An 18,379-nucleotide genomic window follows, 5' to 3' on the forward strand; every position below is an offset into this window, starting at 1 on the left:
CTTGTGTTTTGAATACAACTGTTATTTGTTCTAGAAATGCCTCATCCTCTTCTTTCTGATTTGGTCATCTATAATAGACCCCTACCATGACCTATTTTTCGCTCATTATCTTTACCCAACTGGCTTGCCTCTCACCTCCTTCTGGACTCAGAACAAGTATATATATTCTTGATTCATAATGTAACACCACCTCCCCTTTTTCCCTGCCTGTCGTTCCTTTAAAAGCTATATCCTTCTCTACCAATATTCAAGTCATAGATTCATCCCACCAAGTCTCTGTGCTGCCAAATAAGTTATAGTGTAGCTTATGTACTAATTGTTCCAGTTCTTCCTGTTTATTCCCCAAACTCTTTGCATTTGTATATAGACATCTAAGATGTTGAGGTTCCCCACTGATTTTATACGTGTTGCTCTTATGACTCTATTGTATATACTGCTGTTTTTTGTATATATGGATATGGACATCATTTTGCCTTTTGTAACGGTGGAAGGAACTGCCTTCCATCAGAGAGTTCTGCTGCTCAGACCCTTTCATTGATTATATGAACTGTTTTTTTTTTCTTTTTTTTATGATAAATCACTCCCTATGCTCATGAGACCATTTTCAGGCTCATTTGAGTGTTCTGGCTCAAAAAACAACACCACCCAGACTGGGCTACGAACAAAATTTAGTCCTCCAGATGCCTAGAAGAGACACTGACCAATCAGGACTTGGCAGATCAATTAAGAGGACTTACCTGCTTCTTCTCAGGGATTGTGTGGGTGAGAGTGGGACAGAGGAGGCACCCCACAGTTCTAGCTCAGAACTTGAGGGGCAGGTCAGGGCCCTGCCTTCAAGTGCTGCAACTCAGAGCTTAACTTTGAAGTTATGTTTGTTTATTTCAAGGGCAGATTGCCAAATTCTGAGTTTGTTAATTTAACGGTTTATAGACTGACACTGAGTTCATGGCACAGACTGCCCTGCTCCAAGAAGGCAGCCACGACTCATGGACTAAGTCAGGGAGCACCTGCAGTGTTGCGCTTAGCCAAACAGGGAGTGCTAAAGAGAAATCCCACTTGTGATAGAACTGCTGGGGTTTGCTATAAGTAAGGCTCTGTGTCTGTCATTGAGGTCATGGATTCCATGATTTTCCGTGACCTCTGTGACTTCTGCAGCAGCTGGTGCAGCTGGCTCTGGGGCTGCCCAAGCAGATCAGGCAGCCCCTGGGCATGTCACACTGGCCACTGCTGGGGCAGTTTGGATGTGGAAGGGGGCTCCTGGCTGGGGGTTGGGGTGCAGGGCGGTGCTTACCTTGGGAGGGGGCTCCCAAAATCGGCCAGCATGTCCCTCTAGCTCCTAGGCAGAGGAGGCACTACCCCCGCAGCTCCCATTGGCTGGGGTTTCCAGCCAATGGGAGCTGCACAGCCAATGGGAGCTGCACAGCCAGAGCTCATGGCAGGCCTTCCCTTCCCCAGGAGCTGCAGGAGGCAGGTAAGGAGCCTGCCAGCCCCACCAACCCTCTCCCCCAGCACCAGCAGGGGTCCCAGGCCATGCGCCACCTCCCAGCCCCCCCAACACCAGCGGGGGTCCCAGGCCACACACCCCCAGCACCAGCAGGAGTCCTGGGCCACGGGCCGTCGCCTGTCCCCCGCAGCACCAGCGCGGGCCCCGAGCCACCCCCCCCCACACACACACAGCATCTGTGGCATCCCCGGACTGCCTGTCCCCCTTCCTCCCCCCAGAGCACCCCTGGTGCAAGTTTTAGTCAGGAGTATAGTACAAGTCATGAACAGGTCATGGGATGTGAATTTTTGTTATTGCCTGTGACCTGTCCATGACTTTTACTAAAAATACCCATGATTAAAACATAATCTTAGTTATAAGTAGAGGACACAAAGTAACTGTTGCTCTGGGTGGCCATCCCCTCTGTCTATCCACTCACTGACCTTTTCGTGACTTTTGCAGCCTGTACCCGCTCCAGTTTTGCATTGTTCTGATAGCCCATAAACAAAGTGACACAGGGTGGCTTTACTCACCTGAATAACTGTTTTGCTCACCAACAGTGCCATATATCTTTCTAACTCCTAATGCACAAGCTTTTCCTCTGTATGTACAAGATTAGTCACTAAGATGGTTTCTCTCCAGGAGTGTTAATATCTCCCTCTGTCCCACAATAGATGCCGGCACTGGCCAATCTAGGATATTCTTCACATCACTCAAACTTAAACTGCCTATCCAAAACTTTTACCCAGCCCTGTCTTTTCTGAGCAGTTAAAAATTCACCCCGTCATTTCTGCTTTCAAATCAACGTTTTAGTCTCCTGAGAAATAAGGAGGGGAAAAGGGGAAAAGCAAGTTACAGAAAAAATAAATCATGTCGTGTCACAGCGTCACTGTCCTATTCCTCAACCATTTTTCACCATCTTTGAGTGTCATTACAATCTTCCACACAAGGTTAAATGTCACAATATGGTTATATCTAGATAGCAATATTTCTCATGTATGGAAACTACTACATAACGGGCAGTATTACTGCAAAGACATGTCACACAGATATGTTAGCATACTAAAAAGAAATGCTATACTGGATTGTACATTAGAATTAAGAGGTATCAATCATTTAACACTCAATAAATTTCACCACATTTCTAAATGTTTGCCTGAAAAAATGCCATGAATTATTTGTTTCAATATATTGGGTTTCTTCATTTTTCTGTGTATTGTTTATGTACAAGGGTTTTTTGTTTGTTTGTTTGTTGTTTGTTTTTAATCAAACTTAGTCATGCAAGCCATAAATTAGAAATTAGGTGATTTCACATGGAATGACCCTAAAGCAATGTATAAACAGACAGCAAAATGAAGCCAGAACTGATTAGTATGGAGAAAAGAGAGATGAGCATCTCCAGGAAATGAGAATTGAAGGAGATGCTCAAAATACACAAGCAGATCAAATTGTTCAGAACAGCTTATGATATTTATCACCAAGCAAAATAACATTGATGCTAGAAAGAGCTAGTTCATGTGCCAGACATCAATGAAAGATGCTTGCTATCAGTGTCTAGTAGGGGACATCGTATCAGACAGCAAAATTGCTAGTTAATAATAAAATTTCCTTTTTAACATAGATACATTATGGATTCGGGTTCCTATACTCCTCATTCCCACACTGCTCTTCTGGTTTCCAGGCAGCATGGCTCCTTTGCCACTGTTGCCATCCTGCTAATTACTTCCTAATCCTCCTAAACACAGTTCAACAATGTGGAGGGCAGCTGGAGAAAATATAATATAGCCTAATGGTGCATTCACTTGTCAGTGGATTCCCCCATTATTTACCAGAGAAGGGGCCAAGCCTAATTGCCCCACTGACACTTCAACACTCTTAGGGCTGGTCTACACTGGGGGGGGGGAATCGATCTAAGTTACGCAACTTCAGCTACACGAATAGCGAAGTATCTTAGATCGAATTACCTGGGGTCCACACGGCATGGGATCGACGGCCGCGGATCCCTCATCGACTGCGCTACCGCCGCTTGCTCTGGTAGCGTTCCGGAGTCGACGGTGAGCGCGTTCTGGGATCGCTATATCGTGTCTTAACGAGACGCGATATATCGATCCCGGATAAATCGATTGCTACCCGCCGATACGGCGGGTAGTGAAGACATACCCGGAGTGGTAAATGCTCTATCTCATATATGTTTTTATTTTACTCCACCATGTTCAATTTAATAGAGAATTATATCCCTGCTGTTGAAATCTGCAGGATGGTTGCAAAAACCTGTGAAATGGAACTCATTCTTTACTAAATTCTATATGGTTTTAGAAAAAATGCTGGAGGACTCTCATAAAAGCCATTGTACATAGGGTAGGGGAGATCTGTGCACAGAGAGTCTTTTATTTCTTCACAGATTTTAAGGCAAAGATCCTTTCAAGGATGCTTCTTGGATCTCCACTGTCCTCTGCATACCAGTGGAATGAATAAAGCTGCATACACTCTCATACTCTCTTTATCAGAAACCATTCAATGTTCCTTCTTTCCCTCATTCTTTCTGCTTATTTTTGCTCAGAATTGTGCACTAGATTCTTTGTGTTATGATTTTTCTCCTTCATTTGTATCTCAAGCTATTGATTTCAGCTAATACTTGCATGGAGTGCTAAACCATTGCTAATGTTTTGTCTAGTCTTGTTTCAAATGTCCCAGACAATGGAGCTCCGACCACTTTACTTCAGAGAATTTTCTATAGCCAAATACTAGTAAACAAAACATTTTTGTTATGGGAAAAGTGTGGGTCAGTGGAGTGTACCGAACACCCAGAAAATGTATTGTTATTTCTACGGAATAATTCTTCTACTAAAAAGCAAACAAACACCTGATTGCCGAAGGAGTTTCCTAATATTCAGCTCTTTTCCCCCCATTTCTTAATTGCATCCTATTACCTCCACTCCTACCATTTTGTTCCACACTAAACTCCTTTCCTTCTTTGGTGTTTACAATCTTTAATTAGTCCAATTGTTTCCATGTCTTCCTTTTGTTGTCGCTTAGCTAAAGTATACTGATATTTAGCTCCTTTATTTTCTTCTCATAAATTGCTCTCCCCAGTCTCTTGTTATTGCTCTGCTATGAAGTGCCCCGATGTTGCTAATACTTTTCTAGTAAATTGTTGCCCTGAATTGAATACAGTATTCCAAGCATAGTCGCCCCAGTGTTATATTGAGAGGGACTGTCTGTGATACCTCTTTGTATGTAGCCCAAAAGAACATTGGCCTCTTTTAATGCCATGTTATACTACAGATTGTCTAATTTGCTATCCATTGCCATCTCTGTGCCTTTTTTAAACATCCAGGTTTCTCTGTCCCACTCAATTGCTTGTTTTGGATTATTTTTCCTCAGCTGGTATTAGATTGTCTTGCTCCAAATTGAATCTCATTTTGTTGTTATGCTCGTGTTTCTAATATCTCTTGGTCCCTTTCTATTATTTTTCTGCCCTGACTGGTGTTTGCAGTACCTCCCAATTTAGTATAATATGTGAATTTCATTAACTTGTTGTTTACTCCCACTTCAAGACCATTAATGAAGATGTCAAATAAGCCTGGAACTAACACCAGTCCCTTTGGTACCTGTTAGACACCACCTCCCAACTAGTTACATTGCTGTGTATCATTATCCTTTGTTAATGGCCCTTCAGTCACTTCAATCCACGTGACAGTGTTCCTATCCAAACCAGTTTTAATTAATTTTGAGAGAAGGGTTTTGTGACTGCCTTTAGCAAACTAAAACTTTTACAGTGTCTGAAAGGAGAATCATGCAATTGATATTCACCATTTTCCCTTCTTCCACTAAATTTATAATTATGTAAAAAGAAAGCAACTGAGATTTTTTTCTGGCAAGAGCCTGCTGTTTATTGATTATGTTCCCATTATCACCTCAATGTTCAGAGATTATTTTGCTCTTAAAAATTGTTTCATTACTTCATTGGTGATAAAGGTTAGATGAATGGGCTGGTGGGTAAAGGGACACTCTTGGTATTACTCTGTTTGCTTTTATGGCTAGTTTGCCTGCACCACTCCAGTTCTCCGTGATTCATGCAAAATAATTATCAGAGTTACCATACATTTATTAGACAATTCCCTCTATAAGAATATATGGTAGACAGAATTGATTTGTGTGTTAAACCTTTCCAAGATTTCCCTTACCTTTCTGCTTATCATGAATTTCATTTACAAGGTTTTCCCACATTGCTCAAGCTTTTTTGCTTAAAATATTGCAAAAAGCATCTGTCATTTCTCAATCACAAATTTCCTCTGCTCTCTGGTACTCGATGGGGGAAATGATAGGGAGTACCTCCTTTCAATCTCTCCTAATTGCTTCCCCTACAACGGCTGTTGTTAAAAGATTTCTTAGTACTTAGAATTCCCCAGGAACACAGATTCATACATAAATATGAGGATAAGTAAGGCTATGAATTTGGCATGGAGGTCATGGTGTTCGAGTTATTGCCCATTTGAATAAAGTCTGTGACCCTGCAGAGGCAGCTTCTGTCCACTAAGGATATGACTTCACTAGCAATGATAAAGTGCTGCCGCGGCAGCGCTTTAACATGGCTGTGTAGTCATGGCACCAGCACCGTGAGAGAGCTCAACCAGCGCCGTAAAAAAACCCACCCCCACGAGGGGACTAGTTAGTGATGCTGGTAGCGCAGCTCCCAGCGCTGGTGAACTGTCTACACTGCCACTTTACAGCGCTGAAACTTGCAGCGCTCAGGGGAGTGTTTTTTCACACCCCTGAGCAAGAAAGTTGCAGTGCCGTAAAGTGGCAGTGTAGACAAGGCCTAAGGCATTGCAACCTGGTCCATGCAGTCTCAGAGCCACTCAGCTTTAGTGCATCTACCTCAATGGAGATGGAGTGGCAGACGGTCAAATTGATTGGTGTTTCAACCCAGCACAGGAGCGCACAAAACCATTCAGATTTGGTCTGTCCATCACTCCATCTCCATCTATGGAAGAAGAACCTTCAAACTTCTCAAATACTTACCGTGAAAGTAAAATTATATCTAAAACCTTTAGTCTGTAAATGTGACTATTCTACTCTAGTTTAGTGTATTCTGTTCTGGTTCTTGTACTGTGCTCATCACTGTAGTATCTTCAGCAGGGTTCGAAGGACATAACCCCCTGTCCCCAGTGAGCAAATCTGGTGTGACATGCCCGGTCCTCCTCCCTGCCTCCCCAACTTTTCTGACCATCTTGGTAGGGGCAAGGGTATATTTGGTTTCTAACTAGAGCCCCCCTCCCTGTCTCCACACTCTTATTTACCAGCTTGTTAGGGGCGAAGATGTATTTGGTTACTAACCAGAGCCCTGAATAAGGACCCCAAACTGTTCTTTAAAGAATCTTGTCAGCTTATAAAAAAAAAATACATAAATAAGAAGTTTAGGAAAACACTTGATTTCTGAAATCAATGAAATAAACAGCTTTCTTTTCTCCCCAGGATAGCAATCATGCAGCTTGTTGTACTTTTTGAATCTCAGAGCACATGCTGAGCGATTTCAAATATGTACACCCCCCCCTTCTTTTAAAGTAAACAATTATCAGCTAATAACTGACAGAGATGGGAGTGCTGATAGATAGGATTAAATTACTGATGCACTACAAGATCTTGCATTGGATCCTAAATTATATTTCCACTGGCAATTCAGGCACTGGCTGTGGTGATATGCCATAAAACCAGCACATTATGTCCTGATAACAGCACCATAAAAAAGATTCACTACTACTCTTATCCTCACTATTCACCAGAGTACATTTGTGGCATCCTTCCAACAAGACTGAAAACTTTTCTGCTTCTTTTCTAGTTTATCATGTTCATTTCAGGATTCTTTTATAAGTACATAAAATACAATAAATATATGATGCATAAAGTTTGATGTTTTCAAGTGGATGTTTAAAGGGTGTCTGTTTTGCTTCTGCTCTTGTATTTGTTTGGGTAATCTGCCAATTTACATTGACTATGCTTTGTTTTTTTGTTAAAACATCTAAAAATCTATGGACATAGACACCTGAAATTAAAATGTATTTTATTATAATTACTATTACTACTGCACTGAATTCTGATGATCTATTCAGATAAGCAAATAATAGCAGATCAACTATATACTGCCATCATTTTACATGAACTCATTGTGGTCAATAGGAGTTTGGAATAATGATCGGGGTTGGAGCACAACTTGCTCTGCAGTGGTTCTTTACTGCTGCTTGAGAAAGGAGCAGCTTGAGTATCCCCTGAGCATATACTTTCAAAGCTTTGAGGTAGGATCCAGGGACATCTACATCCCAAAACAGCTGACTGCACTCTTTTTGGTCTCTGAATAGATTAGGGAAACTTCAGTTCTTTCAGTATATGGCCCTAAATAACAATATTTAGGTGACTCAAATAAACTAGGAATGAAAGCAGTATACACGTTAAAAATACCTAACATGATTAGAGATCCATCAACATAATAATATAACATATTTACAAAACAAAAGTGAATTTACATATATTCTTAAATGCTTGTTGGTAATCTCAGAGTTGATGTGTCATACATTAACTCCCTTAAGCCACTTTGACATTGAAAATCCAGATTCCTTTGTCCAAAGACATATATGGTACAAGTGTTTTTTAATAATAAAAAATACTGAAACTTAAAAGTGAAACAAACCCCAGCCTAAAAACCTGAGGCTGATCACAATATCTTGAGGTTTGCAAAAGATAAGTTAATATTAAACCCTGATATCATTTGTCATGCCAAAAGCAATGAGATAAAGCATTTGTTTTCTGGTGAGAGATTCATACTGATGGTAATGCCTGTGTATCTTCCCCAGTTACTGAAAACATGAAATCTAATAATCAAAGAAGTATGCACCTGTCATCATGAAGATTATTTCTTGATGCTTTCCACATGGGATTATAATGCTAAATGTACTAGGGAAAACAATATAGAAGTGCATATAAGTACCAAACAACACACACTTGGCATCACACAAGGTTTTTGTCAGCTCCCTAATAGAAAAAACATGACTTAGCCACAGGTCAGAGAATAAATACTGGCAAAGTAAAACCAATCACCAGAAGAAAACAAATATTTGAACTTGAAATAAAAGAAGCTTTGCATACATGCATGGCAAGAAATCCAATGATTAAAAAAAATTACAACTCCATTCCCCACGATGACTCTGTGTCCTGAACAAACACAGAGTAATCCCCGGTGAGAGGAAAATCTCACAGTACATTATAGTTGGAACAAAAACCAAAATAAATATTGCATTCCTATAAAAATTCACTCTGAAGCCCAAACATTCCAAACCCCAGAAACAAAGAGTAAAAAAAAAAAAAATCCATACACTGCGACAGTTGGACAGGAGGAGGAAAAAGCAAAATAAAATTGAGCAAACATTTTTAAACTAAATCAAGTGAATCTGACTGAGGTACTATAGGTATTAGAATTCACACCAATCTGACTTCAGGCTCATGAAGAATGAGCATCACATGCATCCAGGCATTGAGACAGGCAGACACACACACCTTTTTTTTTTTAAGTGTGTATTTGTATACTTTATTTTTTCAATAGATAAGTATCAACTTTTTGAAACAAAAACATATTAGACCAAATCCTGCTTGACTTACTTGCATGCAATGGGATTGCTCATAAAAATAAAGAGTGTAGTATTGAGACCATGACTCCTTAGACTTCAGGACCATGGTAAAACATCAGTACAACGTTATTCTAGTAATAATATTTTGAAAATATAGATTATTACAAAAGCCATTTTTGAAGTCTAAAGCTCCATTACATTTTAAAATGTCTTTTAATTTGGGGTAGGATATTCCATGGCTAAAGTTTAAAACCCTTTCTAGTTTTTGAGGGTTTGTTCCTTTTATTTCCTTAAAATTCTAAATTGAGGCCTTTAAAAGTCAGCCACTGTTCCCACCGAAGACTTTGCGATAGACCTTCACTTACATTTTAGGATCCTTAGATACAAAAGTGATAGACATTTTACACATTGTGAGCCTGATTCTCTGAGCTCTGCATATTGTGTAATCATTTACACCAGTGCAGTATGGGTAGAAAATGCTACCAAATCAGATGGTAGACTTTTATCACCACTTTACACTGATGTAAATCACTACACAAGGTACAATGTCTAGACATTCTTTTATTTCTGGCTCCTATTGATAAGAATGCCCTAAAATGAGCCGTCAATTCCAAATCAGAAAACATAAGTGGGAAAGAATTATCATATTAAAAAAAAAACAACAGAATAACATTTATCCAAAATGTGCAAAATCCTGGGCTCCCTCCTATTTTGCTAGATAGGTGGCAGAGTAGTCACAGTAGGCTTGAGGATCTGGCCTATAGTAACTACATGGAATTGGATTTAGTCTGGATTTATACTTGTGTAACCAAGAGTGGAAAGTGGCTCAAAATCTTTGCTGGGCAGTTTTAGCTCAAGGAAAATCTCCAATAAAGAGAAGCTTGTTAAAATTAGATTTCTTTTATGAAAATGCTTATTAGCTAAAAAGGGTATTACAATAGGAGTGAGCAGGCTTGTTGCCAAGCAGCAATTAAGAAAATACTATATACATTACCAATGTGATTGAATTTAATCAAACCAGTGATAAAATAAATTGGTTAAAATGCTCCAAGTTCAAGAAAGTCATGTATCTGTTTTGAACTACCAAAAAGTGTGGGGGGAAAGTGAGCTTTTTATGTAACAGCTATTGGCAAATGGGACAGATTAAAATAAATACAAGCTGTGCAGTTGGAAAGGTGTAGTAGGAGAGTACAAGAAAGAGAGAGATTCTAATCTCAAAGCAATCCCTTTCCAGAGTAACAAATTCCTTTCCCAGCTTGTGCTACTTAATAATGAAAACGAATAATAAAACAGCACTTGCATGAAGCCAAAATCTTAAGTGGAAACTTTGGGCCAGCTAGTGTAAATGGGTTTAGCTACATAGACTTTAATGGAACTGTGTCAAATTACACCAGCTGAGGATCTGGCCCAATGTACCCTTTCTTTTCTTTACTTTTTCAAAACTTTAGAGTTGTTATATCTCTGTGAGGCTGTAGTTATTATGAAGAGCTATAATACTTGCCACAAGCTGAGTAAGACAGAGGCTGAATGAATTTTACTGACATTCATAAAGAGCTTTTCATGTGATTCCCCCTCCCCGCAGACCTAAAACCCGAAGTGTGTTGTTTAAAGGCCTGATTCTGCAACCTTCTCAATATGGGTGGACCCTTGCACACATGCAAGGCCTCGTTACTTCATTGAGACTACAGAAGGATCCACCTCTGCAGCAGCTCACAGAATTGAAGACTTAATTTGCTCAAGATGAAGTGCCTGAAAGCCTTAAATGCATTAGTGATACTTTTAAAAGTTGACAAAATTCAAGATCCTCACTTCTCCTGTTGCCCCTTTAAGCTGGGTAAAAGTCCTGGATCTGGTGGAGGGAGAACTGCCCTGGGGCAAGAACTGAGGAAGTTAGAAGCCTTGACATAGAGGGCATGCCAGAGGCAGGAGATGGGGCTGCAACACACAGCTCTATGGAGATTTTGGGCAAAGCTGCAGCCCATAAGGAGGTGATGAGTGGCTGCTGGAACTTAGACAGGCTCCCAGGACTGTCTAAATAATGCCAGAGGCCAGGATCAGGAGGGTGCAAATGTGGCTTAAAGCCACCATAACACCCTGCCCCTGGGCTGTGCATTCTGTGTTGTGCTTCTCACCCATAATCTCTAAAATGTGCATCTCTAACTCACTGTTAGACACATAATGGGGCACATTTCTAAAACTGATACCTGAATTAGGACAATAAGATACACTGTGCCTGCATGAACACATGAAAACAGATTGTGGTGTATGCAAGGCACAAAATTATGTTTATGAAACGGGTTCCTGCACACACATGCACACTATTTGCCATTTCTGGGAGATAACACATTTTCCACACACCAGTGTGTGCTTTGGGGCAATCAGTTATAAGTTTTTATGTGTGCTGTACATATTTCTTGGCTTTAGTTTAGATACAATTTTAATATATCAGTGTCCTATGAAATCTTGACTCCTAGCTTAGTTCTCACCTTCGGTTATATTGCACCTGGCTATATCAACCCAATTTGAAATGTCTGAAATGAAAATGTGCCAAATACTACAACAGATATTTGAAGTGTACGTATTGACCTTTGACTAGGATGGGTATTTTAATCCTGCACTTGCAAATTACCCTTCAAAAGACTTGAATTCAAATTGCCAACATGATATGTCATCGTCTAATGTGATGTGACTGGAATCATAACACTTACTCTAATGTGCAATGTAATCCAGTGTGACTGATCAGATGCAACCTGCCATAACACAGCACAGGGCAATGCATCACACTTAGAAATTAAAGCCACGCTATTTTCTGGGATCCACTGTAAAATAAACGTGCCTGGCTCTCAGTTGTTATGAGGTCTTTCAGAGTAAAATTAACCCAGTTGTGATGACGTGTTTTGCAGTTATTTAATTATTTTTCTCCATATTTGTGACTTAGGTGCAGGCAATAAAGACAATGCTTGTTCTTTGGCTAATTTTTGTGCCAAAAGAAAGGGCCAAACTCTAAAATATTATAGAACACCTAAACCCAGGATCAGATATTGACTAAGATGTGTGTCATGGAAAGAAGATGGTTTGCATATCCTAAGCACAGTGTTTCTGTAACTGATTGAAATAGCTGCTGCCATTATCAATGCAGAAAACAGTTCAGCAGTTATTTGAGATATAGCCAGTGATGGGAGTTGAGTAAGCTTCCCAGTAGCAGCAGGGGAAGGCAGGTCCAGCCAAGGCTCATGTTGCTGCTCCATTTTTTTCAGACGATGACACTTCACACATCCAATTCATGGTACCAGGCCTCCAGTGGTTTCTCCCCACTCCAGGGGACATCATCTGTCTCCCAGGCATGACCTAGAATAGGCCTCAACCTATCCAGAAGAAAGAGAGACTATGATCTGCATAAACCTGGCCACAATTCTACAATACTCTGACCAAATCCAAATAAACCTTAGAAAAATGTTAATTTCTACAGCAAAGGGAATCAGAGAGTGATGCAGAGGAGAGGGGAGGAGATGACTGGTGTGAATGGTGCAGGAGAAAGCTGAGCCCCTTAGGCTAAGCCTAAGAGTCATTTTACTAAAGGTCAGAGGAGGGAAAAACGCATAGGTCTATTGGGCAGATTTTTATGGAATAAATATACAACAGAAATAACTTTCTTTTAAAGATTATCTCTGAAAAAAATGTATTTTCAGGAAGAGCTGGTGATGTATAAAGTAACTGTGTTTCTGTTTTCAGTATACTACATGTTTAAATGTAAGGCATTGGCCAGCCTGTCTCCTTGATGTGGAGCAGGCCTGTGCAAGTGTAACCCACTGGTGAGTGTGTGTTCCAGGTCCCCCTCTGTGCCCAGTCCACAGCATTTATGAGTACATGCACTCCCTGGGGAGTACACAAGATTTTACAGGGAGTCACACTTGGCTTTCTATCTCTTTTTTATGGAAATTTTTTATCTGACCTGTTTGATTTCCTTAATTTTAGGAATATGGACTGGAAAAAAAAAACATGCTTTTCCTTTTACACAAAGAAAATATAATAGATCTGACTGAGGAGAGTGTGGGTGAGTTATGAATTATCTTAGATAAAAATTCCCCAACATGGTGATCAGCTGTTAGTGTATTGTATTTCTATGGCAGGATCCCAATTTCAAGATTTTGTATACATTTTGCTCCCTGACCAGCAGAAGTTAAGAGGAAACTGGGAGCAACTTTCTCAGTTCTAGGAGAATGCTTTAGTTTGCTCTACCTGTGGCTGGTTTTGGGGAGTGAAGAATAAATTCTGTGAAGAAAGCAATATTTCTGTTCTGACAGCAGTGTCTGTGTGTATTAGTGAGGGAGCCATTAGAAATTGTAACCAATCCCATGTAAACTATACAACAGTTCCCTATGATCCTCAATAAGTGTAAGAGGGGCAGAGAAGGAGTTAAAGGGAAAATTCTCTCTCTTATGGTAAATGCCCTCATTCTTTCCAAATATGACTCCAAGATTTGTGGATGGTTTTCTCCCAGATATGGCTGGCTTGGGGTGGGCCTTTATGGACTAGTAAGTCTGCAGGTGGATAGGGCTAAAGGGTTTATGGTGATATCTGCCCTGCAAATAAAAAATGCAGTCTGATTCGACACTTAAGCTCCCTTTACTGTAACCTCTAAAACCTGCTTTTTTTCCCCTTTCCAATTTCCAACATAATATGTCATTTTCTAATGGGATGTGACTGGAATGATAACAGTCACTCTGATGTGTAATGTAATCCAGCGTGACTGATCAGATGCAACCTGCCATAACACAGCATAGGGCAATGCATCACACTTAAAATTTTAAAGCAAGCTATTTTCTGAAAATCACAATGAAAGAAACCTATTTATAGCCTACCTTGCTAAGTCAATCAAGGCTTTTAGGGCTATATATGCTGTTTTTTTTCTCTCAAGTTGTTGGCAAAGCATGACGTGGGATACCCATACAAGTATTCATCTAACCAGATAGGAAGCTAAGTTCCTTTTGACTAACTTGTATTGAACGAATAAATCATGATGCCCTTGCCCAAAATACCCTCTCCACAAAGTCAGCCTTCCATGTTTATCCCTGCCAGATGACACATAAGCTACCTTCCTACCTTCACTCCATTGTCATTCATCAATATTCATCATGGCAATGTTGTGTTTGCAATTGCAAGTGCAGTCATAATGTGGTGCTTGTCACTGGATCATTATGTAAATAGACACAGCAACTGAACATATGAATATGGAAGGAGCATTCTCTCACTTTTATGTTGTATCCAGAGTTCTGAACTGACACTTGCGTTGCCTCAAATGCTATTTGTACTAATGAAAAAATGCTGAAATATCAAAACAGTTCCTACAATTATGTATTAGTACACGTTTGTCTGGAAATTAGGATTAAGAAATTTACCCATTTTCTTATTAGGTTTCTGACAACATTTCGTTTTTTATTTGTACAAATCAAGAGCAACTCTTTGAACCTTCTGAATTTCAAATCAAGCTTTTGCTAGTAAACTGTCTCTTAATTCTACTCAGTTTCTTCCTTCAGGTCCACTAAGAAGGAAGAAAAGCTCACACAATTTTATTTCAAATGCAACATAAATATATGTGCCCTTTATAGTTACAATAAGTTAGTTTAGGAAAAATATTGTGTTATGCTCCTCTTAAAAAAATCTAAAACCTTTATGCCAAATTTGTACATCTTTACCCAGACAAAATACATATTTAAGACCTGGTCCAAGGCCCACGGAAGTAAATGAAAAGTTTCCCATTGACTTTAATGGGCTTTGGATTGGGCCCTTACTTTAGTCACCACTCCAGCAACATTCTTTAAAGTACTTGACTTGAACTAAATAATACATTGAAGCAGTGAAGTTGAGTAGAGAAATGACAGAAGCAATTAAAGATGGGCAAACCATTACAGATATAAAGAACTATCCCAAGTTTCAACCCAAACTTTGACAAAACTTAAAGACATTTTAGAGTCAGGGAAATGGAGGGATGGATTTGGAGAACAGAGAAAAAAATAGTTGAAATGTGGGGAAAGAGAGACAAAGGGTTGGATAAGCCTGTAACATTAGGAATCAGAAATACTTGTCTTTGACAACCAAAAATAAATGAAAACAAGGTACATAAAAATAGTTGGTCATCCTTACATATAATTACACACAGATTTCAGAAGAATCATAGTCTTTTTCTAGTACTTTTGTACGCTGTTACAACTTTTCATTCTGGTCCAAGCTTCTCCCGTTTAACAGCAAACCAATTTTTTCAATATTTTCTTTTTATTACAGTGGTACTCCAATATCTTGCATATGAAAAAGATAGTGAAAAGACTGACAAACTCTTTGTTTTTATGTTATGCAGAAGTTGGGTCAACACAATTACATATTAGCACTGAAGTTAAAAGTGCTTATTTTCTAAAACAGTAAAAAAGGGCAGGTAACTTATTAGGCTATATGGCAAGATACTGTTTGTTTGTCTGTTTTGTGCATTATAACCATTTATCGCTTGAAAAAAGGTGAGGGAATTTAAATGATCATAAATTATGAACTAAGCTAACCTAATCACAGCAAAACAGATCCTATATCTGTATATATAACTAGAAATAGTAAAAGTAATAGTTAATACTTGCATGGGTATCGTGGTGATGAGCATGTTATATAAATCTGAATAGAATTGTGATTTTCATCATAATAGTGACCTACAAAGAGGAAAAAAGGCTTGTGCTTTTTCCCCCCTTATGCTCCTCCTCCTCCCCAAATAATGGATCTTTACCATTGAAGTTAAAGGCAAATCTCCGTTAGATTACTGTATAATCCTGCCCTTCCTATTTGTCCACAAGAAGGACAGTGTTAATAAGTGTAGGGTCTGTGACACCCAATGAAGTAATTTTAATTCAATTCAGTAATGGTAATGTAAAATGGTAATGGTACATATACACAATATTCAGGTAATTACAATACTTCAGCATCTTCAAACGTGAAGAATCCCAATGTTCTTCAGCTACAAAACAAATGAATTTCAGCCACTTCTGGTATAGCGGAGAGAAATCAGCCAAACAACTGATCCTCAACACATTGCACAACAGCATAGGGTGGGAGGAGAAAATTTTGCCAAGGATGTTGTGACAAACACCTATTTTTTAGAAAAAATGTTTGTTAGAAATATTATAGTTTTTAAATCCCTCATATTTTTAGGATGTTACTTATTTTAAACTCTTACCATATGCTCCTCAGTCGATGAAGACATATGGTTCATATAACAATGCCATATGTCTGGTAATGTGCTGTACATAACAGCAAAAGCAAACATGCTTAATTTGTAGAGAAACTCAATTCAAATTATGTTTTCTCTTCATTTTTCCTGATTATAAATATCTCTGATGACATTTATGAACAAAACCTATAAATCTAGAAAACAACTTAATACCTCAAACTAAAAGTTTAGGCTGTATGTCACTCAAAAAAATGCAAACATATCATTGTGAGGGAGAACCGCTGTAATTTGATTATCCCATGCATGCCACTTAGAGAACAAAACTTAGAGAAACAGTTATTTGTATAGATATTAAGAATCATCATTTGATTTATTCAAAGCATAAAGCAGTCAAATTCATTTTTTTTATTTGTGGGTGTAATTGAGAACAGAATTTGTCCTTATATCTAATCCAAAACACTTCATGTGTGGTTGTTTTGTGTGAAGGGTATGAGACCCTTCTCCCTTGAGATACAATTGCCTTAGAGGAGAGCAGGGAGAGCTCCCTCTGTGCATGCCTTTTTTTTTTTTTTTTTTTAATGTGTACTTCTGTAGCATCCAGGGCTCCCTTCAGGATCCAAACTCCATAGTGCCAGTCAAAGTACAAACACGTACCAAGAGACAATTCCAGTCCCAGATGACAAGTGATGTGCTAAGGTTTGGAGGGAAGAGAAACAGTCTATTTATGAGCCTAGCCTTAATGTAGGTACACAGGAGGAGCAAAGGGTGTGAGTCCTAGAATGGCCTTTATAAAAGCCAACTGCAATTGCAATCAAATAGATATGTCTGATATTGTTAGCAGAGCAGAAAAGGCAGTGGGGGTGGCTGGGGGCATAACATGAGAAGATTGAAGGGCAAGAAAGGAGGAGTAGAACTGTGGTTGGAGGAGGGTGTTAAAGAATGTAGAAACATGGAAGTTACAATAATCAAGATCAGAACTGATGAAGGCTTCATTGAAAATCTTAGCTGCATGGACATATATTGGATATAGTTATTGGGAAAGAAGCAGTAAGCTTTGGACAATACCTGGATGGGTAGGGTAAGAGAGAGGAAGAAGTCACAAATACCCTGGTTAAGGACATAGGTGACAGGAAGCGTCATAGTGAGGTGAACAGTAACAGTGAATTGAAAGAGTGGAAAGGATTTCAGAGGGAAGATCGAGTTCAGTTTGGCCAGTTCAAGAAGACATCCAGAAGTGTTAGAGACAAACTGATAGTGAGCAGTCACAGAAACGGAGAAGGTTTAGAGCTGCCAAAGCTGTGGAGGCTGGAAGGCCCCATCTTTTATCAGCTAGGAAGACAAGCTGCACCTCCTTATTGGATAGTGGAGCACTGTCACACTCCCTTTGCCTTTCAGGGGCACAATCCTGCCTCATGCTCCCCCATTATCATATTGTGGCTCCTCGCTGCCCCCTAGTCACACCACTGAGTATCAGTGCTTATATAAGGAAAAGAATAGTTATAAGAAGTGAGATCTAGTTTAAAAAAACTATAACTGGGAGAAACAGTCATATTAGAAAAAGGTTAGCCATTTCATTTACATGACTGAATTAAACAAGGCACAGTTAGGTGCACAGAGGCACCAAATGTTGCTCTACACGTGTCTGTTTAACTCCAGTCAAAGTAACTTCTTACCCCAGCATCAAAACAAAAGAGAATTTGAAAGCAGTGAAAAGAAAATTCCCTTTCTACATAACAACTACTGCTAATTCTAGAATATTTCTTCTTTTAACAGTTTATTATGTGATGATGAAAAAAGCAATGGAAGGCAAAGTGGGCCCCTGGCAATCAGTTTTTTACCTCAGCTGATAAACAGCATTAACACTACCCAGTTCAACATCAGGTACTTTACTGGTCGTTGGCCATTAGAAATGGTAGCATCTCTTCTGACATACAGTTGCTATAATGGATATTTTAAAACATGTAGGGCAACCTCAGTAATTGGAACCTATTGAGTGATTGCAGATTCCTGGATCTCTCCTTTTTCATGGTTTATAGGAATATTATCCTGTATTAGTAACCAATGCCA

This window comes from Terrapene carolina, unplaced genomic scaffold, assembly GCF_002925995.2.
Source record: "Terrapene carolina triunguis isolate 2854851 unplaced genomic scaffold, T_m_triunguis-2.0 Scaffold66, whole genome shotgun sequence".
In the NCBI taxonomy this organism is placed as follows: Eukaryota; Metazoa; Chordata; order Testudines; family Emydidae; genus Terrapene; species Terrapene triunguis.